The sequence below is a fragment of the Lygodium microphyllum genome, chromosome 23 (assembly GCF_053477565.2).
Source record: "Lygodium microphyllum isolate KBCC chromosome 23, Lygodium_microphyllum_v1.1.10, whole genome shotgun sequence".
In the NCBI taxonomy this organism is placed as follows: Eukaryota; Viridiplantae; Streptophyta; class Polypodiopsida; order Schizaeales; family Lygodiaceae; genus Lygodium; species Lygodium microphyllum.
The window spans coordinates 89,786,381-89,814,150 of record NC_141157.1 but is presented as its reverse complement, the minus strand read 5'-3'; the positions used below and the strand labels follow the sequence as shown (position 1 = coordinate 89,814,150).

Here is a 27,770-nt window from a genome sequence, read left to right as displayed (position 1 = left end):
TACAAAACAATGCCTCTCAATGTTTTGATGTAACCATGTTGTTTGATATTAATGGCCTAGTTGTAACACACACACACACACACACACACACACACACACACACACACACACACACACACACACACACACACATGCAATGAAACTAGGTGGGTACCTTGGGACCGCTGCTATGGCAAGTGGTGGTGCCTCAGTATACCACCACTTGCCCATAGTCTTGAAAGGTATGGGTGGGTTGTTGGCAGGTTTCAATGGCAGTGAAGTAGGTTAATTGCTGCTCTTTGATGCAATCTATTTGGACTAGCTCAATTAGTGGCTTTATGCCTCTGTAGCAGGAATATGGTTATATATTGGGTAATAAGGATACCATCGAGCAACTACTTGCAGGTAATTCATGACAAGGGTGATCCTTGGTAATGCCGTTGTATATACATGCATCTAGGCTTTCATCAATCATGGCTAGCTCTTCATTTTTGAGGATTCCTGCGTCATGGCCTGTGGCCGGCGGTTCATTGCATGCTGATGGGCAGGAAGGTGGCAAACTGCCGGTGCAGATCGCACCTCCTGGAAATAGATGGGTAGCTGTGGTTGGCTGCATGCACGGTAATTCCTCTGCGACCTGCAGCGGTTTTAACGTAGTTCGTACTTAAGCTCAGTGCAGCTCCCTACCAGCCTGATCCTCCTCATGGAAAACATCAACTTCTTACGTGCTTCTCTGATCTTAGCAGCCCGCCGTCTCTCGACGTCGCGTCTCGCATAATATGAGGCTACTTCCATGCCTGCTTCCTTCCTATTATCATATTGCCGCGGTCTATGGTCTCTCGCCAACTACCTGCATAATTTCTGAAATCTTGATCTTGATTCTCATCATTTTTGTACATTCACACTTTAGACATTTGAAATAATTCAATTGGTTGTTCCGTCGATGAACCACTTACGAAGAAGAACTGTTTTCACACTACGTTGAAGCGGTTGAACTAGTCTATGTAGAGAGAGAAAACCCCACTTTTTTTCAAAGGTCTGAGAGGAGTGTTGCATCTCGACAAGATTGTATTTTCGGCTATTTTTTGTTGGCTTTTTTGGTGTTGATTGGTGGTGTTCGTGCTTGATTGTTTTGAGTTTGACTGGTTTCGGAAATGTTTTGAAGAGTTTCGGTAGTGGTTGAATATGTTTGGCTAGCTTATGATGGCTTTTGATGGAGTTGTGATGGGTCGATGTGTTTTCCTTATGGTATAATTGATTTTATTTGGGTTTGTTTTTTGGCTCTATTAAGAGGTTTGAGGTTGTGAAAGATTGAATTTGAGTGTGGTTGGATATGTTTTGAATGGTTTTTGATAGGTTGGGATAGTTTTGGTTGGAGCTAAGTGGTTTTGTTGACCTTCTGAGGTGTTTTGTGAGCTTTTGTATGTCTCTATAAATGCTATGTATATTTTTGTATATGTTTTGTTGGATGGGTTTTTAGCTTGGATATGTGTTCTTGCCTTGGAAAAATAAGAATACAAGCTCTTTTCAACTTGTTTGAAGGAAGAAATAGTAGTCAATGAAGATTGAAGTGAAGACTTGGAGTGAGTGTCAAAGGGACATTGTAGTGGTTTTGGTGACTCTTTGAATCAACCATATCCTTTAAAGGGTGTCTCTACAACTAGGAGAGGATTTTTTACATTCATTCTAGTGTATTCTCATGTATGAGAGATTGAGAGTATGAGAAAGAGAGATATTGGGCGAAAGTCAGTCATTTCAAAAGTTAAAACATTGTATATAAGAGAGATTGTGAGAGTAGGAGGAGAGTAGAAGACATGGCTATGTTCTTGAAAGCTCTAATATGAAGTTTATATGATTGATTCTATACATATAATAGTGTATATGAATTGTTTTTCTCTTTTGTTTGTTGATATGAAGACTATGTGATATTTAATTGAAGATAAATCTGTGGAAGATCATGTCTATGATGTTGTGTAAAGATGTTCTTATTGTTTTTGTTTTTTTCTTTGTGTGGTTCTATGAAGATCCAAAAGAATCAAAAGAATTCATAGCTAAAACCACTTTCTTCAAAAGATTCATTTCTCAATGGTGGAAGCACAATGCTATTTTGATGTGGGTCTTTTGTGATGAACTGTTCCCTCTATCTACAGAAGCAACAGAGACTTGCATCTTGGTGTGTTTGGGAGAAAACTGAAGAATTAGAAGCATAGAGAATGGTAAAAGATGGTAGATTTGACTTTTGTTAAGGAGTTTCCTGACAATAACAAGTGAAACATAGTAAAGAAGTTTCACGAGTCTTAGTTAGGGAAAGTTCACCACAACAAAAAGGAGATAAGCTGGAATCTATTTATATACGCACAATAGCAGGACACATGGGATGCTTGGTGCATTGATAATATTCTGTATGTTCAATTACTAAACAATCAGAAGTTGTTGGATCATGTCTTCATCACATACATTATTTAAACCCTCTAAAGTTGATAATATTAGAACAATGGCACTATGCCTATCCTTAGACAGATGAACTTTGAGACCTTTAGAACTAAATTCCTTTCCCTCGACAGTGGCACGAAGGTAGAATTCAAAGATTGTGAGAAGGAAGAAGTAGAAAAAATATTAGTAAGAGAGTCTTCCAAAGACTAGAGAAAAATAGAAGACCCTATGTTTCCCTCTATGGAGCATTGAAAGCTAGGTGGAGTCAACTCTTTGATAAATGATACAATAAAGAGATAAGTATTGGAGTGTCTCTAGAGATACATGAGAAGGAAAAAAGTGAGGGCTAGAGTAGAGAATGAAAAATCAAGAGAATAATCTTTTGAAAACCTTGTGGCACTCTTTATAGAAGTCCCAATAGCATAGTTGAATCAAGGTACCCTTCCTAGTTAGATACATCCTAGAAATGTTGATGATTGACAGATTACCAAATGTAGTCCCATTATCTACCTTTAGAGGAGAATACAATGAAGACCTTGATCTTCATGTAGTAGAGTTTATGGTAGTATGTGTAGCCAATAATGCAAGAAACCTGGAGCATTGGTTTGTGTCACTTTCAAGGGCGTGGTGTTTTAGTGGTATGAAAGGTAGGTGGTAGGACCTTTTGGTGCATGGAATTGACTTTCCTCACCAAATTCAGGTGTGAAGGCTTTGAAGAGAGGATAAAAGAGGCACTCATGAATCTGAGCAAGTTCCTTGGAGATTGAGGTAAAGCATATGTCTTTAGAATGGAATCCATAATATTGAAAAGATAGATAAACTATAATCTCAATGAAGGAATTTAGAAGAGAGTTTTTCTCAGAGGGTTGCAACCAAAGGTTTACAAGTTTGTGGAATTGAAATGACAAGCTAATTTACAAGCTATTGGGTGGAAGGTGCTAGGTTGTATGAAGGAGATGTATGAATGAAGGAAGATAGATCAGGAAGCTAGATTCAATATGCTAGAATCCAAGATGACAATCCAAATAATTGGACTAAACTTAGAGAGTTTGGACCTAATTTAGATCTAATGAGGTTTTTCTCTCAAAGCTATAGAGGAAAACAATGGTCAGAGATTCAAAGTGGAATGTTATAAATGTAGAGAAAATGGTCATATCTCTCCAAACTATCCAAACTCTAGAAGATCCATTATCGATTACAAGTCTCTATGGTAGATGCAAAGGTGAAGGCCACACTACTAAAGACTCTAACCTTGTCATGCCCCAAGCTAATGCCACTATTAATCAAGAATGTGCATCCAATTTGGTGGAACTGGATGTTACCACAATTACTCATGCCAAGAAAAGAGAACCATTTGTTCCAATAAAAACTCATCCCCCTACCAAAACTATAAAATTTAAGCTTCCGCCAATGCCCTAATTTATCATAGTACATGACAATATAGTATAGAGCACTCTAGTACCATAGAAGGATATAGACATAGTCCAAGAAGTAGGATCAGGGATTCAGGAGATAGAATATATGGATGTACCTCTAGTGGGAGAGAAAGTAGGAATGCTGTTACTTCTTGAGGCTATCTTCTAGTTGCTTCAAAACATTGAAATTCATTATGACAAGAAGATGTGGATTGAGGATTGCCAACCCCATATCTATGTCAAAAGCCAACAAAGCTTTAGAGCTTGTGAAAGAAGTGGACACGGGGGCCAACACCATCCTACACCTTAGCACTCTCGAGATTGTCATATGGATAGAGGGTTACTTCATTGCAGATGCATTGATAGATGGAGGTTCCTTTGTGAACATCATGATTGATGTGACAATGAAGGACTTGGGACTTCAGGGCATGCAGCCTACTGTGAGGTGTTTGTCGCTTATTACAAGGCGCACCTTTTTGTAGTCCATCAATAAGTTTTCCAAATGATGTCACTCGGTGCTCCCTTGGAATATCACGGGGTTTGCCACTTAGACCCCACTGAGTCTACATTCGCAAAGGAAGTGTTCCGATCGGAACCCATTAGGATCGACATGAATTTTTAGGTTTCTAAAATCAGACGAGTCTCCTAACAGCTAGCTAGTGTCAGTAATTCAAGTTTCCACTTCTACAGGATTACTCGATCTAAAGCGGACTTGCCATTGCACTTGGTTCAAAGAGAACGGGAGATGGAGGGGAGTGCAGTACATCAATCCTCCTTCCCATAAGAAAAAATCCCATTTTGGGCCCCTAAAACAATGCAAGTTGGTTCTACCTAACAATTAGTTGGTCGTCTTCCTATTTCTATCATTGATTTAAAAAAACTCCTAGCTAATCGAGACCACCCTACCATTGGATGGACTGGTCGGTGGTTATGACCACCCGCTTTCCTTTGATGATGGAATCATCTTTAGTTTTTTAATTATATACAACACATTTATTGGAACATATACAACCAGCTTCCTTAATTAGTACGTGAAATCACATGTTCCTTCATGTAATTTATCTCACGAACATGCATACAATTCAAACAATCCTTGCATAAGACAAATTTCTTTATTATATTGGAAGCTTATTCAAATTTCCATCTTTTCAACCCTGTGAAAGATACACAGAATTTCATGAGGGTATTTTGCCCACCAAGATTTCACCCTTGTAACTAGCATTTAGGGTTTCAGGATCCCATTCTGGGTCACAAAAAGGGGCTCGTCAAATTCTAGGAACAATGTAATATTTACACCCACATTTCCTACTGCTCGAGACTATCCCTACAGATAGACCTTTCACTGATGGAGTTGCTCTAAGCCTCTCGAAGTGATAACCATGAACCCCTTGGCTTAGGGTCTCATAGCTAGTTTGGGGATAGCCTAGCACGAACCTTCTTTTTATCCAGTTTGTCAATAATTTCAATCAGAGATTTAGATTCTAGCAAACACAAACAATCCTTTCAAATGTATATCAAATGATGCAATGATAATCACACCATTGTGTAGCTCACAGCTTCATATAGCCAAGGTAGACCTTTTTAACCTTACATTCTAATGAGAATTCTCTTCCCCATAAAGAAGTGTTGGATATATCTCTTACAATATGTTAAGCAAGGCATGAATTTCCCGTTTGGGCTATCTTATCCAACATAAGCAAAATTCCTTAAAGAAATACATTGTGCCAATATTAACGAGATGAATTACAGATCCTTTTAATAGAGTTTCACTTTTTAAGCATTAGTCGATACTTAACCTTGTCACGTTTGACAATAATTATATCGAGTTATTTTACTAATCTCAAGTGCTCATAAAGTTATATATGCAGTAACCTCTTATAACTAGTTTCATCATGATTCCACAATTTTGAATCTCAATTAATCTAACTACAAATCATAGCGATTAATTGTTTATACGTGTACTAGTATACTTTCTAGATAAAATTGTCAATTCATGTAAGTGAAAAATATGAAAGCCAATATTTTATGTAAAATTTTACCATAAACCTTATTATTTTATGTGAAAAAATAATAACCTAGTAGTGAATAACTTGGCTTGGCACAAGGACATTGGAAATTTCATCTTTGCTCGTGATTGTTGTTAACCCTCAAACGAATGAAGTTAGAAAATATGGAAAAGCTAAAGCAGAAGACAAAGACAAAGGCCAAGGCAAAGAGAAATGGAAGACAAAGATGCATAAAGAGAAGAGTCCTAAATAAGGGAGAAAGGCGCACAAGGAAAAGCGCAAGTCAAAACTTTTGTAAAAGAGTGCAAGTGCATCATGGTTTAATTCAAGGAGCGCCGGGCTCTCACCCGTGCAATTTGTAAATGTAGACGGGCGGTGGAAAGAAAGCTAGGAAGATAGAAGGACAATGGGAAAAAGGGCCTAGGCTACAGCTGACCATGTAAAAGAGGGGATGATCATCCAAAAGGGATTCAGGGTTTTGTATATAAAGTTGAAAAGTGAATGAGAAGCTCATTCTTGTGTGTGGCCAAAAGTAGCTCTCCTCTTCTTGTTCTTGCTTGCTTGAGCTTGTGCTTGAGAGAGGGAGTGTGAGAGTGTGAGGAAGTGAGCGTGTGAGGGTGAGGGACCATGGGGTGGAGAAGCTCTCCATCTTCTCCTCTCTTCTTCTCTTCTCTTCTCTTCTCTTATCTTGCTCGCGGCGATGGAGCTTGGAGCTTGGAGTGGGAGGATCGAGCTTGCTTGAAGCTTGCACTTGGATCGTGGAGCTATCGGAGTGTGCGAGAGACGAGGCAACTCAATCGGCATGAAGGTAAGCTCACTACACTCAGTAGGCATGAGAGCACGTAGGCTATGTGAGAGGTAGCCATTAGCATTTGGCTTGAAACGCTTGAAGCAATAAGCAGTCCGTGGGTCTTGGCGGTTGAGCGTGAGCTCCCACTACATTTTGGTTCCGTTTGATGGTCCCCTTAGATAGGATCTGGAGGTTTATGCTTCCTATGATTGATTAAATTGCAAGAATGGAGCAAAACCGAACTCTCGCTAACGTCGTCGCACCACATTCGGCCAGTCCAAGCGGTTGCTTCTAGGCTGAGTCCCAGAATCGGCCCTCAGCCCTCTTTTGTTCGTCCCACTCGGCTCGAAATCCTAATCGGCCCTCAGCCCAGACCTACTCAGCCCGTCTGAGTTGACCATTTGGACCATCGACTAATTCAGCCCTCGGCCTGTCCGAGCCAAACTATCCGAGCCATAGGATTTGGCCCTCGGCCACATGTCATATTTGGCCTTCGGTCCAAGTGCCTCAGCCCGTCCGAGTGACATCGTTCGAATTGACCATTGGGCCCGTCCGAGCCAACCTATCCGAGCGACTTTGTTCGAGGCTCTGCCTCGGCCCGTCTGAGTCATGAATTTGGCCCTTGGCCCATGTACCTCGGCCTCTTCGAGTGACCCACTCGGACCCTACAATTCGGGCCAGCTGGGCCAAGTGTAAAATTTTATCAAATTGTCAGAAATTTGACATGACCTGGCTAGAGCTCAGCAGTGCAAACTGTCAAAAGTCCTTCTGACACTCAGAACTTGATTCTGGCACACAGAATAGGGAGCAGCCGCTTAGCAGCTTGAAGTAGGTAGCAACGAGACCCAGAGACCTAGATGCAAAGCGCTGAGCAGTTAAAATGGAAGAAAGTGCATCTGCAATCTTCTTCACCTTCATGTGGTAGTCATTAATGCTCATACTTTCTCTTTGCACATTATGCAACTCTTGCTTGAGTTGCATTTTCCTGGCTTGCGTATTTGTGCTATACATTTTTGACAAGGTATCCCATGCCTTCTTTGGCGTACTTGCATCCTGAATATGCACAATCATAGAGTCTGAAATACTGATAGACAGCCAATACATAACTTTCCTGGCTCTCTCATGCCATGCTTTAAATGCCTGCATTTGCTGTTGATTGGGAACATTAGGAAGAACTGGTTCTTCTTCATTTCCTGCAACAAATTCCCAATATCCTTTTCCCATAAGGAAATTCGTCATTCTAAACTTCCATGCTTGGAAGTTCTTGTCAAGCTTTTCAGTTACAATCTGTGAAAGAGAATCAGACGCCATTACAGAATACTGCAAAAAATTCTGTCACTGCAGAAAACACAGCTTCAGCCTCACAAGGGCAAATCTGAAGAACAGTGGTCGCACATCATAAAACAGGGCTTTTTCTTGAGTGCGTGCAGAAAACTTCCGCCTCCAAAACAGGCCCCGAAATGGCCCCGAAATATACTGCCCTCTTGCTTCACCGCGAAGAGCATCTCAACCAGAACACCGCGAGCTTGGCTTGCTTTCTTGAGCTCCTTACCACGAACGAGGCTCTGATACCATGTCAAGATTGTGGGAGAGAAGGAAGGAATCTCACTTGTAGCTTTCTTGCTTGCACAATGGGGGAATACACACAAAGGTGGAGGCTAAAAAACAGTTTTCCTCTTCTTAGTTATGTAAGCCAAAAAGAAGTCAAGTACAAAGAAATAGAAGAACCCTATATATGGGTCTCAAACCAAACTCAACTAACTAAGGTGGCATACTAACTGAGCCACGAACTAGAGTAGATAAGGATAGCTGTCATGTAGCTATTATTCATGGGCGGTGTACCAACCGCATCTAGAACTGACAAGTCGGTGACATATATGCACAACGGTCACCCTGGCATATCACGAGTGGAGCTCGATATCTCAACACTCACAACCTGGCGAGGCTATTCATGCAGGCCACGGCTATGTCCCATGAGGACATACTAGAGAAAGGAAATGCTGAGGCCCAACCAAGCACATCAACGGTTGACCTAGTCTAGAACCTGAGTCGTTGAGAGATGCACCTTCACTGACCAAGAAAAAGAGGAGAAAACAATGAAAACAACAACAGTTGCAAGTGGTTGTGGATCCCAAGAACATTGAGATGAAGAGCACTGGAGAGCTAATGAATAAAGGATCGAGTCCATCCACCAATGAACCCATTGATGCCTCTCCTAATAGCGGTGAAACCTTGGACACATCTGTGTACTCTGAAAAATCAAAGCAGTCGTTACCATCAATGGTTGCTTACAACACTCAATCCACCGACAATAGAACTTGCATTGACCAATCAAGAGTGGATATAATGTTGTCACAATAGGGTGACAAACCTATACCAGTCACATCCAAGGAGAACCATGACGCAATAACGAAGTCTCAAGAGAAACATGGAAATCCCAAGAGCATAAGAAATCCTAGCATTGGCCAAACTTGTGCATCTAGGCCTGAGCCCCTAGCTACGCTAAAGCCCAAGCAAACTCCTAGAACCTTGCATGAGATAGCAACCGAGCAAGCCCTCGTTGAACATAGAAGTGTTCGCAGGTGTCTATGTCCTGGCAAACATGCGCGCATTCCCTAAAGAGCAGCTCGAAGAATACTTGCCATTTCCCTTATCTTGGGAAGAGCAAGAACATCTTGACGAGCACTATAACATGCTCTTGTATGAACGCATGCAACTCATATTTAGCGAGGAAGCCAACGAACTGCGCTTAACTGTCACATTCAATGATGCGCTCTGCCAACCAAATCTCTTAGAGATAGAGCAAATAAAGTGACTATCAGAGGGCCGAAGTCAATTTGAACAGCGTTGGTGTGAATATCGCATTGCAATGGCCGAACTAGGACCCCAGATCATGACAGTCTCAGAGAAGCGATTGGTCAAATGGTGGTCTCAAAGAGACCCAACCTATGTGGCACCAACTTCCCTTCGAGTGTTGACTACCATTCGGGGTACAGACTTAGCTGAACCTAGCCAAGAGAACTCTCTGTTTGATAAGGTTCTCGCTAAGGAGGAGTTACATGTTGCCAGTAGACTCGGACAAGGTTCCATGCTACTCGATGTTGCAAAATATCTATCGGTATTGAGTAAGCTGCCATGAGTACTGGATGTGTGTGCCACACTCCAATACAATCCACAGTTCTACAATTGGCTTTTATCCTCATGAAGTGACATGGATTCATGGATATGTATGTAAATAAACAATGACTTTTGTAACCTTGTATAGACACTATCAACACACACAAGCAATAATAGTCAAGCGTAGGGAGAAGAGTTGGGGTCAACAGGCTAAGCTCGTCAAGTCCTCCTCTCGCCACATATTTAGAAGTTGTGTGACCATTTCCACCTCCGGGAGGAGGGCATGCACCCCTCATTACCACCATAGGAAGCCCTGACCAACATCTCTGATAGTGTAGACAGGGTGCAGTCCCTTTCTATACACCTTTTTCCCTTTCCGGTCTATCCTTCTGAGGATGAGCCCTACCCCAATCCATGACCACCAGTCCACGTAAGTTAGCATGAGCCAAGATCTGCTAATGGCTGGAGGCTAAATGAACATCATCATGGGGGCCATCCCTCTACAACAAGCACTGCATGCCTCACCCCTCCCCTTCTCATCATATGCGCTTGATAATCCACACTATAATCCTTTACATGCGAATGGTTTTATCCTGTATCAAGGCCTAATCCTTGGTTCGCATCTTGCAGGCCCCCCTACGAGGAATACATGGAGCACCTAGGGTAGCTGGCTTGCAAAGACTCTCTCTGCTAACAGAACATCTAGCACACGCCCCTCCGTCGGTGCGCTACATGCCTACCCTCAAAAGGTATGCAAAGAAACAAGGTCCCAAGCGACACCACCCTGGATGTAGGCTGAAGAATCCCTAGGTCAGGGAAGTAGAAGCTCAAAGAAGCACACAAGGTGTGGCAACATTGGTTGTGCAAGCCCCCAATAGGCGCTCGGGCACTAGGTGCTCAAAGGCTGAAAGGGCAGCTCGAGACAAGGAAGAATTCGATGCATTGTTCAAAAGCATCTTGGAAACGGTCGCGGCCAGAGACTACACCATTCAGGTCCTGGCCGACATCTTCCCTGCCCAACCTCACAAGAGCCCCTCACCAACAGAGCTTTAGACGCCTAACCACCCAGACTCACCCTACCTTGTGCAAATCGAGTAACCCCTATGATATACAAGTAGCTTAACAAGTCGTCCTGCCATAACTTTTTGTCTTTTGATGATTAAAGGGGTAGGCTCCCCACTTGTACACACTTCCTTTACCTATCGCTAGTATATGCCGCTTCTTTAACAAGCATTGGAATAGGCATTGTAATCAATATCATAGCATTTTGAAAAGTTATATCTTGACATGATTGCATTTGTTCGTTGTACTTGACGCATGCAACTTGCATATACTCTCATGTAGTGACAAGTGGATGTAGGATGACACAGGTCTTCGTGCAAACATGTTTAATGCCCAAGTCACTGCAAGACCATCAACCACACAAAGAACCACAACAAAGCCACGCTGTCAAACACGAAAAATCACCCTTGTGAGTGCCCACATCACACGAACCAAAGCATAGTCATGGGCTAGGCTCTCTTCTTGGGTCAAGCTCTATAGTGGTGAGCTCGTGACGGCTGTTACCTCAATCGTACCAACATCGCAACAACAGCTTCTCTAACAACAAGGCTAGGGCACAATCATCACTGTCATATCCATTTCTTGAGCCTTCAGAGCTTGACATTTTCCAACCCATTGAAAGGTTGATAGCCTCAACATATTGCAATGGTTGTACTCAGGCAAGTCAAAAAAAAAAAGAGGTAGAAAGAAAGAAAAAATGCATAAGAAAAAGAAACAAAAAAGAAAACAGAAAAAAAAAGAAAACAAAAGAAAACAAAAGAACGAAAAGATAAGAAACACCCACGATCACAACACTGCACCTAGGGGTCCGCAAATTAGATGCGTCTAGTGACCTTGGTCAGCTGGCTCCGTCCCTAGTCCCCTATCCCCCTAGCATCACCCACAATAGTTCAGGGCACATCAAGAACATGACAAACCTAGGGAGCTTGTCTCGCCTATGGTTAGACCTGTCACCCTGACCCATTCACACAATTCCCTCTTGCACTCTGCCTGAATACCATTGCAATCAATTGTGGTAAGCACTGCATGAATGGCCATGAAAAGTACATTGTCCTCATCGCACAAGTCCACTGTCTACTAGCTACCAATAGTGCAGTATCCCTATGTTCTATTATGTTGCATCGTGCAATCACAATGCACAGGATGTCGCATACACCTTCACGTGTACTTCTTCCCACCATGGACGACTTTGCTTCATCCACACGTCGTTATGAGAAACCAGCCCGCGGTCTTCTACCTACGTAATATCTAAGTATGCACGAGCACTCACATAATATCTGCACCAAAGTATATACATAGTTTGGGTCCTCAAGTGCATGACAATACTCTTATCTTGCTTAGAGTTCGTTGATTAGAGTTCGATCTGTCTCCCAAACTAATTAAACTATGTCTTGTGCATGATAAAGAAGACTAGAACTACCCCTAGGGAAAAACCACCTATGAGAGGTTTTCAATTGCAAGTATTGAAGACTCCAACGAAGGTGTCGTTTGCTCTTCATCAACACTCAACTCTGAATTCCTATCCTTATAACCTTGTAAGCCTGCCAAGAATTATCATGTACAAAATCCCCAACAAACTGCCACTTGTACTCCATCAGTGCAACCCCCCCAAAGAACAGCCCTACCATCAACTCCCATTGCCCTACCACCTACCACTTAACCCACCAACGTGCCCCCAACGACCTTCCTCCCTACCACTGCCAACACTCTGCCATGGCAACCACAGGCGTCCTTGCCACCCACATCTTCGGTGCATACTAACGCCTGCTACCTACGACGGTGAGTGCCATGGGACTGGCACTCGTCTAGGAGGGGGGTAATGTTAACCCTCAAATGAACAAAGGTGGAAATTCCGGAAAAGCTAAAGTAGAAGACAAAGACAAAGGCCAAGGCAAAGAGAAACGGAAGACAAAGACGCACAAGGAGAAGAGTGCTAAATAGGAAGAAAGGCGCACAAGGAAAAGCGTAAGTCAAAACTTTTGTAAAAGAGCGCAAGCGCATCATGGTTTAATTCAAGGAGCGCCGGCCGTGCAATTTGTAAATGTAAACGGGCGGTGGAAAGGAAGCTAGGAAGATAGAAGGACAATGGGAAAAAGGGCCTAGGCTACGACCGGCCATGTAAAAAAGGGGAAAAGGGGATGACCGCCCAAAAGGGATTTAGGGTTTTGTATATAAAGTTGAAAAGTGAATGAGAAGCTCATTCTTGTGTGTGGCCAAAAGTAGCTCTCCTCTTCTTCTTCTTCTTCTTGTTCTTGCTTGCTTGAGCTTGTGCTTGAGAGAGGGAGTGTGAGAGTGTGAGTGAGTGAGTGTGTGACAGTGAGGGACCGTGGGGTGGAGAAGCTCTCCATCTTCTCCTCTCTTCTTCTCTTCTCTTCTCTTCTCTTCTCTTATCTTGCTCGCATAAATGGAGCTTGGAGCTTGGAGTGGGAAGATCGAGCTTGCTTGAAGCTTGCACTTGGATCATGGAGCTACCGGAGTGTGCGGGAGAGGAGGCAACTCGATCAGCATGTAGGTAAGCTCACTACACCCGATAGGCATGAGAGTGCATAGGCTATGTGAGAGGTAGCCATTAGCATTCAGCTTGAAGTGCTTAAAGCAATAAGAGGTCCGTGGGTCTTGGCGGTTGAGCATGAGCTCCCACTACAATTGTGTTGTCCACACCAGATGTTCGGTTATTGGTAGTGGCAACTCTGACAACCTCGAGCACTCTCGTATCTCTCGCAATACTTGTTCCTTGACCAGTTGTAGTGGTTCCCATGGTCCTTCCAACTCATCGCTTTGGAGCCATCATCCGTGTGTGTGTTCCAGAGAAAGGGAAGGCATAATAAATTTGAGATGAGAGCGCATAAGAGAATATGGCTTAGTTAAAGACCAAGAAGAGGGGGATCGAGAGCTAACTCTCTCCCTCGCAGCCTCTCGAGATAACTCCTCTTTCTCTCTCTCTCTCTCTCTCTCTCTCTCTCTCTCTCTCTCTCTCTCTCTGTCTCTATCTCTGTCTCTCTCACTCTCTCAAGATCTTTCTCACACTCTCTTGGGGGGGTATCCTTCTACCTTCCTCTCTCTACCTCTCTCTCGTAGCCTCTCGGGGTCTCCTTGTGCTTCTCTAAACTACTCCCCATGTCCCATATTTATAGATAAATAAGAGAAGAAGGGTTGTGATGGCTGAGAAGAAGAGCTCTTTGTGGAGGGGATCTTGGAAAAATTAGCAATCTGAAACTTCTAAGATGCAATTTGATGCTCAAATCACAAATTTGATGGTTTCATTGGCTCCGAAAGGGGGGTAAAACTTCAAGACACTTGATTAGAAATGTTTTTGATCGCTCCTTCTCCTTCTCCGTGTTTGAAGTGCTATTTGTTACTTGTAAACTTCAATTGCGATGCACACGATTTTGCCAATCTTTTTTTTACATTAAATCTTCAAAACCAGCTGAAAAAATCACTCACTTTTTTTTTACATAATATCATGTTCTAGAAATTTCCATATCTTTTTAGGATATTTATAATAAATCATATCTAAAATATCTAAAATATGCTAGTTTTGTCCAAAAATCTAATATTTTTGGACCATCCATACTATACACATTAACACTAGTGACTAATATGACTCATAATTCTCGTTCATGTTGTGACTTTCGTGATAGGTGGCAACTGTCCTTGTCAATCTAAAAAAATGGTTGGGTTATAATCATCGATTTAATTATTATTTAAAATAAAAATAAAAATTATTATTTATTAGCGTTAGTGAGTTTTTACTTTAGTTAGTCTTTAGTTAGTAATCTTACTAACTTATTAATTGACTAACTAACTTTCAAATTAACTAACTGATTTTTAATTTCATGGAAGTATTACATCCTCCTCCCCTTAGAGAAATCGAGATGTCCTCATCTCGAGGGAAATCATGGGTATCGTTGATAAAGAACATTTTCATCTATCCATGTAGCATGTTCTTTAGGATAATTCTTCCACTAGATAAGGTATTCTCTAAGGGTTCTACTCCTCAATTTTCTCTCCCTTACACCAATTACTCTGTCAGGTTATAGCTTAAGGACTCCTTGGTTAGGTATTACAACTTGTTGATCATCAAGGATATGGTTAGAGTTAGCTAGGTATGTTTTCAATATGCTAATATGACATACATTATGGATTTTTATATTCTTGGGGAGTTGTAACTTGTAAGCGCTTGGTCCTAAGCACTTGAGAACCTTATAGGGTCCGCAATATCTTAGACTTAGCTTCTTAAATTCTCCTAAAGAAAAATAACTCTTTTTTGGATAGACATAGGTGAAAACCATATATCCCTCTTTGAAGATTCGTTCTTGCCTTTTTAGATCATCATACATCTTTTGTCAGTCCTTTTTAGTAGCTTGAATATCCTATTTGATAATCTTGATTTGATTATCCATTTCTTCTAACATTTTTCTTGAAGCTTCTACCCTTAGAGTAGGATTGGAAAAATTAAGTGGCATACGACAATCTTGACCATATAGTGCCTGAAATGGAGTCATCTGAATACTTCGATGATAGGAGGCATTATAAGCAAAGTCCACTAAGGGTAGATACTGAATCCACCTTTTAGGTTCCTTGGTGCAATCATGGAGAATATCCTCAATTGCTTGATTAACTCATTCTGTTTGCCCATTAGTTTGTGGATGATAAGCAGTGTTGAAACAAAGCTGGGTTCCAATGGCTTCAAATAAACTCTTCTAGAAATGTGATGTGAAAAGAGAATCACGATCACTAATGATCCGTTTAGGTAACCCATGTAACCTAAAAATCTATTTTACAAAAATTCTTATAATATATGAAGCTTTGTAATTGGTTTTTGTTGGAATATGATGAGCGACCTCTCAACCTTTGTTAGCATGTCTACTATCACCATTATTGAGTTATATCCTCCTTGTACAGAAGGTAACCCAACTACAAAGTCCTTGCTAATAAACTCCCATTTCATCTGGGGAATGTCAAGTGGATGGAGTTTTCTTGGTAACTTGACACGTTCAGATTTTACCCTTTGGCAATTTAGACATTCAGTGACACATAGTACATCGCCCTTGAGTCTTTGCCAGTATTAGATTTTCCTAACAACATTTAGAGTTTTTGCATACCGCGGTGTCCTGAAAATGGAGAGTCATGTGCTTCCCAAAGTATCCTTCTCTCTTGAGAGTCTGACTTGAAGGAATGCATAGTCTCATTTTGAAATAAACAAGTCCTTTGTCTTCATCTGTAGAGAAATCTTGATAATTAGTCTTGAGTTTGGAATCTTGTTCCTTATTCTGAGCTTCCCAAAGCAATTGTTGATAGTCTGGGTTCTTATTTGCTTCATCCTTGGTCAACTCGATGATAGGATTAGTTGGCATTGATACCATTGTAGCCAGAGTTTTTGCCCTAGATGGTCTTTAGTGATAAGAGCATTAAGGAAGGCCTTATGGCTAAGGGCATTTGCTACTACATTTTCTTTACCAGGTCTGAACTTAATTTCAAAGTCATACTCCTACAGAATTTTGATCCACTATCATTGTCTCATATTAAGATCAGGCTGAGTAAAAATCCACTTAAGACCTTTATGATCCATGACTAAGGAAAACTTATTTCCAAGCAAGTAATGTCTCCATAATTTGAGAGCATGAATCACAGCTAACAACTCTAGGTCATGAGAGTAGCATATCTCTTTTCATGGGTTTTCAATTTTCTTGAAGAGTAATCTATAGGATGACCTTCCTGCATTAGTATGCATCCCAATGCAAGAGAGATGGCATCTGTGACAACTTCAAATTCCTTGCTTAAGTCAAGTATCCTTAAAATAGGAGCACTTACCAAACTATGATTTAGTTGCTCAAAACTAGACTATTCAATTGGCGTTTAGATAATGGCAACTTACTTTTTGAGTAGGTCTATAAGAGGTGTTGCAATTTGGGCATAGTTTCTGATGAATATCCTATACCATTCTGCCTAGACCTAGAAAACTTCTCACTTCCTTGATAGCGGTTGGGGTGGCCAATCTTGAACATCTTTGACCTTGACAGGATCTACTGATATACCTTTAGCAGACACTATGAATCTCAAGTACTCAATCTTCCTTTTGAAGTTCAAGGCATACTTCATTTTCTTGGCATACAACTTGTGTGTTCTCATTGTCTCTAGGACAATGCGAAGATGTGGTTCATGATCTTCTTCCTCATTAGAATAAGTTAGGACGTCATTAAATAATCCCAGAACAAAGCCATCAAGATGAGTTCTGAAAAATGTCTTGCATTAACCTATTAAAGGTAGCTGGGCCATTTGTACCCAAATAACATCACGATGAATTCAAAATGACCGTATCTTGTGTTGAAAGCAGTCTTTGGAATATCTTCATTCTTGACTCTGGTCTGATAATATCCTGACTGAAGATCGATCTCAGAAAAGATCCTTGCTCCTTGTAGACAATCAAGAAGCTCCTCTATCCTCGGGATTAGGTACTCATTTTTTAATTGTTATCTAGTTTAGCCCTTGGTAGTCAATACAAAGATGGAGAGTTCCATCTTTTGTCTTTTTGGAATAATACTGGGGCTCCCCATGGTGAACTACTTGGCCAAATATACCCTTGTTCTAGCAGTTCTTTGAGTTGTTCTTTTAGTTCGATGGCTTCAGGAATAGACATTTTGTAAGGTCTCTTTGCCACTAGAGCTACTCTTGGAATGAGTTTGGACTTCTCTTTCCAGAGGTAGCTCAGTTATCTCTTCACAAAATATGTGGGCATACTCTTTTAAACCAAGATGATACTTCTTCTGTCTACTGACCAGGTTGATTTACCTTATTAAGCTTGATCAAGTAAACAGGTAATCCTTGCTTCAAGCCTTTCACAATTTGAGAAGCTTTTGCTAATTATACTTTAGGTTTCCTTGTTTCACATGGTGTTGCTAGTTCACAGGTCAAATCTTGAAATGTGACTTGAAATTTTCCACAATGGATATGAGTATCATTGGGAATCAACCAATCCATTCCTAGTAAACATTCATAAACTCCTAAGTTCATTACTCTGAACCTCATACTTGAAAGGTTTTCTCCTAGGTTAAACTCTACCTTGGCAGTTTACTGTGTAGAAAGTACTTCCTTTCCATTTGCTAATTCCACAAGCAGTTTTGATGCATTTATTGTATCCATTCCTAACTTCTTAGTACACTTGGGTGAAATAAATGAGTGTGTACTTCTACAGTCAATCAAAACTTTAAATGATTTACCTTGGTGACTAGCTAGTGTCTGTATTACTAAATATTGACGATTTGGAACCTTCGTGTGGAATGAATCATAAACAATTGCTCTTTCAATATCTTCTTCCGTAGTAGGGTCTTCCTTCTTATTACTCTCTTTTAGGGTAATATTTGACGTTCTTTCTCTTGCCATAGCTACTTGACCATGGCCTTGGGCAGCTCTGCCTTCACCTTGAAATTGGCCTTGTTTCCCTGGGTAGGAACAAAATTTCCAACTACATTGGATTTTGTATTTTTCTTTTGACCTTGGTAAAATTGGCATTGGGATCTTTTTTCTTGACCTTTGAATCCTCCTTTATTCTGGTTATTGTAGCTCCCAAAATTATTATTGTTAGGATTTAATTGTACTTCCCGCACAATAGGAGCAACTCGAATCAAAGCATCTTGGAGGTCTATTGGGTGCATTGATTCCAAACGAGTGTTCAGAGGAGAATTTAGCCCATTCCAAAACTTGGACACTTGTTGAACAATATCCATGGGGAGTGCATACTTAAGAAGTGAAACAAACTTGGAGTAATATGCTTCCATGGTCAGTCCCATTTGCTTCAAATTAAAGAACTCATTCATCTTTTGGGTGTGATAAGATAGAGGTAAATATATTCCTCTTATAGCTTCTTTCAACAAATCCCAAGTAATGGTATTTTTAGGGACGCCTTGATCTTGGCACTAGTGCTTCCACCAGAGTCGAGCTTCGCCAATTAATTTTAGCTAAGCTATCATGGCTTGGTTGGCTAGGACAGTTCTAGCAGTAGTAAAATAATCTTCCATGGATTTGATCCGAATTTCTCCATCGACTTTCACATTCTCGCCTTTCCCATCAAATGCACCTCTCAACCTCCCTACCTATAGGGCATAGTCCCATTCCGGTCCCCTAAAATCGCATGAATCTGGATCTAACCTAATAGCACCTAAGGATCGTATGACTGTAGAACCTTATGAGAAGCCTCCTAGTCTTCTAGGACCACCCTTCCATAGGACAAACCTATCGGGGGTTCCGCCCACCCAGTTTCCTCAATAGGCATTCTTTAGTTATCTAATTAGGTCCCATCGCATTTATGTGTGACATCTAAAACCAACTTCCTTAATTAAGCCTTTTAGAGAATTGGGTTCGTTCACATAACTTATGGCACTGATACAAAATCAGTTCTTCAAACAAGTTCCTTGGAAGTAAACTTTATATTAGCATCTTAATTGAGATATAAATCTTGTCCAAAAAGATAGATTTCCGCAATCTATGAGGATGGATCTTATTTCCTCCAATTTTTCGCCCTTGTACTAGTAACAGGGCCTCAAGAATCTATCTTGAATCACATAGATTGTTTGAGTAGGACCTAGAGACAAGGAATCTACAACCAGAGCCCCCCTAGCATCCAAGCGTCCTCCTACATTCAAACCAACCCACAAAGAGGCCTCTTATGGTGGGTTTGGTCCACGTTCCCATCACGGTTATTTAGAACCCCTTTGGCTAGGGTTGGTGACCAGTTGGGGGTAGCTTGGCGCGCCCTCCATGAATTCAACTTGATTCATTATTCAAATTTCTTTTCTGAGCTTGGATTATACATTCCTTTCATAGACAGTGATTCTAGATTTACAAGCACAAACAAGAATGAAGGTGAGAGCTCTGGAAATTTGCTAAGGTGGAGTTCCTATCTTTGAATGCTTAACATTCGCCCTTCTTGGGTCTTTCTTGCCTTGGTGCCAATTTCCATGACCTTCCGAGGGATAGAGGGAATACCCTATTTTTGACCTCACTCCTATGTGATAGGAGCGAGCAATTATGATGTTGGATTATCTAAACAACCCGCCAACCCTTGTAATCACACTACTTTCTCCTCTCAAATCAAACATTACCTTGATGGCATCCCAAACTCACTAATCACCATAGAAATGAAATGACAAAGTACTACCATAGAAGCATCATTGCGAGTGAGAGAGAGTGCATGCAAGCGACAATAATGAGGAGGAATGAAACATTAGTATCCTTATATAAGGCTATACATGACTTATATTAAGTCCTAATAGGCTAATCTTGTTTTTGGCAACATGGTAGGGAGAAGAGAGAGGTAGGGAGAGAAGTAGAGGAAGAGAAGAACAAAAGACAAGTAGGAAGTAAGAGGAAGAATGGAAGATAGAGGAAGAGAAGAAAAGAATAGAGAGGTACAAGAGAGAGAGAGAGAGAGAGAGAGAGAGAGAGAGAGAGAGAGAGAGAGAGAGAGAGAGAGAGAGAAGATAGGGAGCCAAGGAGTGAGGAGAGAAAGAATAAGGGTATAGACAAGAAGTGAGGAAAATTAAGAGAGGAATGAGAAAAGATAGATAGATGGAGATGGAGAGGACCACACACACACACACACACACACACACACACACACACACACACACACACACACACACACACACACACACACACACATATATATATATATATATATAAAGAGAGAGAGAGAGAGAGAGAGAGAGAGAAATAAAGAAGATAAAGAGAAAGAAGTAGATCGAGATAAGAGATAGAGAGAGAGGGTTGGAGAGAAAAGAGAGAGACAAGGAAGATAGGGAGTGAGAAAGAAATAGAGATAGAGGGAAAGAGAGAATTTGAGGAAGTTTTAGCTAAACCAATCCTTTAGGTACCTCGAAACTCTAATCATATAAGAAGGAGCATCACCTCAAACCTTGGAGCTGAAGATAAGCACAAATATTGTCAAGGATAAAGAAAGAGCCAAGGATCTTGAGATGCATGATGGCTCCCAAGAGGAACACCTCAAATACATAACACTCAATGCAACTATGATGTGTCCATTCCACTTGCATCATTGCAAGCCTTCCAGGTTCCTCTTATAAAGTTAGACTTTATTAAAAAGGATATATGATCTAGTAGGTAAATATAAGCAATAATTTGGTGAAAGAAAAGATTAGAATACTATAACAAGAGTAGCATGAACGACTTGAATAGAATGATTTACTTGAAGAGGAATCTTATGTGATTGCATTCTAAGTAAGGATAACTACAAATTGTATCTTCTTTTGCAAAGTATCCAAAGGACATGGTTTTTGATTTTTTGATTTTTCCATTTTAAGAAAAGGTTGATTTTTTGGAAAAGAGATGGTTTTCCTAATCGAGATAAGTTGATTGATTCTTATGAAGTATTCAAAGTAAATGTTTGGCTTAATATTGTGGAAAACGAATGTTTTTCTTGTAGATAGTGATCGGCTAATTTCTTGATTATGTATTTGTACAAAAGTTATTGTTCTCTCATTCATGGAATTATGGTTATGCATAGACCTTCCCCTAGGTTAGTGGCAAGAGCCTTTCATCAAGGGGCTAGTTTAATCACGTAGGAGGCTAGGACCCCAGCCCTGGATCCAAGAGGTCTCTTGGTAGCAAGGATGTTAGGCTAAGGAGGCAATAAGGGTACCAAGGTGGCCATACATCCCTTTGGTCTATCAAGAACCAACCTAACCCCTACAAGCTTTGAATGGAATTTCTGGAAAGCCTTGATTCTAGATATGAGTGGATTGGTGGATTGTGTGCTATGAGATTTGGATAGAGCCCTGGGTTGACGAACGGAATGCCAAGATTGCATTATGCCTTAGAGAATGTATAGAATAAATATTCTTGTTTTGTAACTATTTTCAAAGGAATGTTTGATACTATCTTTATGTTATGAATTAATTTATGTTAATAAATCAATGTTTGATAGTTAATTAAGAAATTTGTCTTTCCATATCAAACATAAATGTATTAGGATAGTTAGATAACTAAAAATTACCCTTGACAAAAGTGAGAGTGGGATCCCCAATGGGTCCATCCTAAAGATGGGTAGTCTCAGTGAGCTGAGGGTTTTCCTTCAAGGAACTAGAAGTAGGAAAATGCCAAATTCTTGACTACCTAGTGTGTTGTCTTAGATCTTGATCAATGCCATTTTAGGGGACCAAAGTTGAGACTATATCCTATGGGTAGAGGGATGGACATGTACCACTCCCCATCATTTCTTACTCACTATTAACCAAGTGTAGTATTGATCTACTTTAGTTTGAGTTAACTTGCAAATGTAGTGGCTAAAAGATTGACTCTAGATAAGCTAATGGTAGCAGGTGACCCTAGCTTAGAATTAGGAGCCCGAATTTAGATCGATCCTTATCTTGTATAAGAGCATGATCAGAGGGTTTTCTAAAATTTTGAATACTTAAGAGGCTAAGTCTAGTGGTGCATGATCAAAGTAATGAATCCGAAGTGTAATGGACTTTAATCCACAAGTCATATAATCCAACTTACCTCCTACCTTTGCGACGAGGATATATTGATTCCTCTAAGGGGAGAGGATGTAATATTCTACACCCGCACTTGAATGTGGATTTCGAGGGAAAAATTATAAGGATTAAAATCTTTCAAATATTTTTTAAAAGAAATAGTCAAATCAGTAGTTGTGTAATTATGTTGCCACCCCCTCATAAGCATCATGACTTCCCCCTCTCCAATCTAATGCTCCCCGTAGCATCCCAAACTCCATAATCCCAATAGAAATTTGATAAAGAATTCCGTCATAAGAATAATTGGAAGTGTGAGAGAGTGCATGCAAGCAACGATGAAGAGGAGGAATGAAAGATCACTAGCATTTATATAATACTATATAAGTGTTAGGTTGAGGCATAATGAGCTAGTCTTGTTTTTGGTAGCATGCTAGGGAGAAGAGAGAGGTAGGGGGAGAGAAATGGAGGAAGAAATGAAGAAAATAAAAGTAGGGAGGAAGAGGAAGAATGGAAGATAGAGCAAGAGAAGTAGAGAAAGAGAAGAAAAAAGAGAGAGGGAGAGGGAGAGGGAGAGAAGTAGAGGAAGAAGATAATAAGAGAGAGAGAGAGAGAGAGAGAGAGAGAGAGAGAGAGAGAGAGAGAGTATGAAGAGAGAGATTGAGAGCCAAGGAGTGGGGCTAGAAAGAATAAGGGGATGGACATGAAGTGAGGGTGAGATGGATTAGAAAATATATATAGATAAAGAGGGAGAGAGATAGAAAGAGGAAGAGAGAAAGAAGATAGAGAGGAAAAGACATAGGGAGAGGGGGAGAGAGAGAGAGAGAGGGAAAGAAAGAAGATAGAGAGAAAGAGCAAGAGATAAGATATAGAGAGAGAGGGAGAGACAAGAGAGAAGAAGAGAGAGACAATCTAGAGAGTGAGAGAGATGGAGAGAGGGGAAGAGACAAGAGGAAAGAAGAGAGAGAGAGAGAAGGAAGATAGAGAGTGAGAGATAGAGATAGAGAGAAAGAGAGAAATTGAGAAAGTGTGAGCTAGGCTAAAATAGATACCTCAAAACTCAAAGCATACAAGAAAGAGCACAACCTCAAACATTGGAGCTTTAGATAAGTCTTAATCCTAGTGAAAAGAAAGTAAAAAGAAAATTTAAAAGATGTAGGGAAAAATGGAAAAGTCGGTTACCCCGTGGCTTAAGAAATAAGAGGGAAAAAGGCAAAAAGAGCAAGGACAACCTTAAAAGTTCAGGGCAAGTGTAAAAGAGAAAATGCACATTTTAAATATAAAAACACACTCAAATCCTTGTAAAAGAGTGCCAAGCTCCCTCCTGTGCAATTTCTAAATGTAGACGAGCATGGATGAAGGCACAATGCAAATAGGAAGGGAATATGAAAAGAGAACCTAGGCTTAAATAACCGGGCATGTAAAAAAGGGATGGGTGCCCAAAGGGGATGAGGTTTGGGTTTTGTATAAAAGGAAAAAAGTGAATGAAGAATCTTGTTTTTGTGTGTGGCCAAAAGTAGCTCTCGTCTTCTTCTTCTTCTTCTTCTTCTTCTTGCTCTTACTTGCTTATGCTTGTGCTTGTGCTTGGGAGAGGAAGTGAGTGTGTGAGGGTGAGGGACTGTGGTGGAGAAGCTCTCCATCTTCTTCTCTTCTCTTCTCTTAACTCACGCGTATGGAAATGGAGTGTGAAACTTGAAGCTTGATGATTGAGCTTGCTTGAAGCTTGCAATTGAATTGTGGAGATACTAGAGTGCTTGAGGGAGGAGGTCACTCGATCGAGCATGGAGGTAATCTCACTACACTCGTAGTTGTGAGAGTGCATACAACTATGTGAGAGGTAGACATTGCACTTGACTTGAAATGCTTGAAACAATAAGCAATCCATGGATCTTGGCAATCGAGCGAAAGCTCCACATCTTGATTCAATTGCCAAGACCAACGGATTCAAGCTTTGAGTGCTTGCATACTCCGAATCAAGCATTGAAGTAGGGTTTTCCCTGAACCAATGCTTGAGGTAATAGGTAGGGAGAGAGGGAGTTTGATGAGGTATTTGATCTCCTTTTCAAATAAGGTTTCTAGTTTTTTGGATTTAGGTAAGTAGATTGGATTAGTTTAAATGTTTGTTTGTGATTTGATAAGGGAAAAACAAGGAAAAATAGAGAAATATACAGTAGAGCTACTACTATAAACAGAGTGAAAAAGGGAGAAAAAGGGGTTTCAATGCATTGAGAGAGGAAAGAAAGAAGAAAGGGAGTGGAAGACTAAATAACTAGGGGTTTGAGAAGCCAAGAGGGCAAAGAGAGAGCTCATTTGTCATTTTAGAGTTGAGAAAGAGAAAGCTTGACAGAGAGAGAAAGCTATAGGACTGGATAGCATTTCTACTTGGTGATCTTCACCAAGATGCCTTCAAGTTTGACAAGTAAGCTCTGGTGTGCCTTTATGTTGGATAATTTATTCTAGTATTGTGGATGGAAGATTGATCAAGATGCATGTGAGATTTGGGAAGATTTTTATCATTTTGAAATCCTCAGCCGTTGCGTTTGGACGGATTCCATAGTTGTGCGAGTCCCACTACCATTGGGACATTCTGAGTCACAAGTTCCACTCTGACTCAGAAAGTCCAACTTGAACTTAGACTAGGCCACTTGAACTCAAACAACCCTGCTATGACTTGAACAATCCCAATCTTGGACTCGGACACTCGGACCACTTGTCCACTCCGACACACCTCGTTCATCCAAGTCAAACTTGCCAATTGAACCATTTGACTCGGATGGCTATTTGAACATGATCCAAAACACTTAGATGCCTAAAATTAGGTACTCGCACTCAAATTGTTCGAGTCAACCACTTGGACAAAACACTCGATTCTTGAAATTGGACAAAAAAACCTACAAATCGGATGGAAACATAACATCAAATTTTGACAAACTTTGACCTCACTCAACCCTATAGAGGCCATTGCAATGTTTACTATGATTCATAGTATATTCACCTTGCCATTGGCAATGTTTGGATAGTGACAGCTTTCAACAAGGGTGACACAACTCCATCAAAACCTGCAATGGCGCGGGTAGAGGAACCTAATGCAATGTCTAGGGGGGTTATAACTTGTCCTACCCTACCAGGACAAACCAATCACAATGCAAAGGAGAAACATCCAAGACCACTGAGTAGCAACATCAGCTCAAATGGGTGCCCAAATGACACATGTAGAAGTTGCCTAGAAGCCATACCACATGAACTCATAACCATGAAACATCACATCCTAGGCCAAGGAGACAAAGTTGGTGCTACCCAAGTAGACGAACAATCAAGCTATGATGGGTACCCAAAGATCTGTTGTGTGCTCAAGGCTACTATGAAGGCAACAACTGGATTTGGTTGCCCAAGACTAGGAGCAGCACGCATGCCCCTCAATCCATTCCCTCCAGTGCCCATCTCCATAAAGCAGTGAGCTAACTAGGAATGAGAAATCCATTGACTTAAAAAGCACCAAATCCATAGAACCTCAGTGAGTTTATCGACCAAAGCTGCAACTAGCTAGCCCTAGGGCCATGTCAACCTAGCGCTTCCAGTGCCTCAACTACTCCACATCCTACTGAGAGCAGTATATCAACTGAGCTGCAAGCCCAATCCACCACACAAGTGACCTACAGGCACCCCATTAAACAACCCAAAAGACAAGAATTAGTGGTTAAGCTAACCAAACCCCAATCTCCCATGCAAGCCTGAAACCCTCTTATGAACTGAGATCCATTCTTACCTTGGCTTCTAATCTTGCTGTGAGAACACGGGGGATGACTTGGTCACATGTATCAGATGCTTGGATGTGACATTCACCATGCTAGCTAGGAGCTATGAATGGTTGGACCTAGGCTTCCTTAATGAGACATTAGCAATGGAAGTACGTTCCTTGTCATGAGCTTGGGAGGACTATGAGTTTGTGTTCGCCAATATTTCTAAGGTGACAATGAGATCTCTCAAGAGAAAGCTCGTACACAATGGTTGATCACATCCTATCGTAGGAGTAAAGTATCTACAGGGGTCATAGCTCAAGATTTGGGATTGCCTTAATTAAATGAATATTTGCAATCTATGGGATCATATTTCAAGACAAGGGCCTTCTAGGGTGGACTTGAGCTTCATCACCTAGATTGCTTGGGGGTTTAAGTGGACCTCTCTCAACTACACCAATTCCTAGTGGGGGACTTGGAAGTATTGATATTTGGAGCTCAACACTTGTTGCAGAGGCTCCTTCCTCCAATGGAAGTGTTCCTGGAAGTAGCTCTACAACAAGTATTCATCTTGCTAGTAACTTAGGCTGCATGATGTTAGTTGTTCTACTGTGCATGTTCCTGTAGCTCCTATGACAACCTTGAACATGACTGAGGCTTTGACTTAGAATCCTCCTAAAGTTCGGACACCTCCTCAGCCCCAGCTGTGGAAACCCAAAGATTGGATGAGCTTGCCTTGAAGCAATCCCAATAGTTGATTCCAGTGACTCCAACTCTACCTAAGACAATGAGTTTGGTGGACAAGAACAAATCCAAGTCTCTGTGTCGAGCTGATTCAGGGGTGAAAATTTCCATCAAGTCTAGTCAGTTGAAAAGCTTTATTTAGATGAATTCTTTTCACTGACCTCTGATCTGTGGTAGACCAGGTACTCCCAAAACTCGCCAAGGGAAGCTACTATTTCAAAAGTCTAATAAAGATGGTGTAACAGTTTAAGAAACCCCAAAATTTGACCAGAGCAATGGTTCTCAAGTAAGTTCACATGGAGTTGCAAATGCTAACACATACGTAACAAATGTTATGGGAACAAGAAGCCAGGGTAAATGCAAAAACTTACAAGATCAAAGACAACTAGGAGCAAGTGCTTTAGATTTTGCAGCTAGAGTGAGATTAAAAGATATTGTAGAAGATAAATGGATTTTTGTACAGGCCTAAAACAAAAGTGATTTTTTCAATGCCCTTAGAAAAAAAAAGCAGCCACTAATGGGAATGCTTCCTTGAGTGCCAATAAAGCGGACTCACCAATTCAGATATAGGCAGATTTAGTGAGCATAAACTGCGAAATTGAAGCTGTAATACATGATGAGGCTACTACTGCCCTATGCCATGGCTCTGATGTAAAAGAAAATGTAAGAATACAGGTTGCTCTCTCTAGCCGAAACTCAACAGTGATACACAATAAGAGTGATTTAAATCACAATCCAGTGAATGGGTCTATGATGAATGAAACTGTTGGTTCATTGAAGGGGTCTTCGAATGGTGAATGCTCATAGGAGATAAGTACATGTGTTCCTTTACCTGCAGACTCGGAGGAAGAGGAAGCAACTTCTATGTGGTCTCTTGTGGTTGGGAAGAGAATGCTGAAGGTAGTGAGTTGATAGATAGGATGACGATGAAGATGACCAACAAGATGGTGACTTTGATGAGTAGGCAAAAAGACCTGCTGGCATATCAAGAATTTTAG

General features: G+C 40.9%; 1 pseudogene; it reads left to right on the top strand.

The window, feature by feature from the left end:
• The first annotated feature begins 452 nt into the window (after nucleotides 1-452).
• LOC148016451 (uncharacterized) lies at nucleotides 453-27,770 on the top strand (annotated as a pseudogene).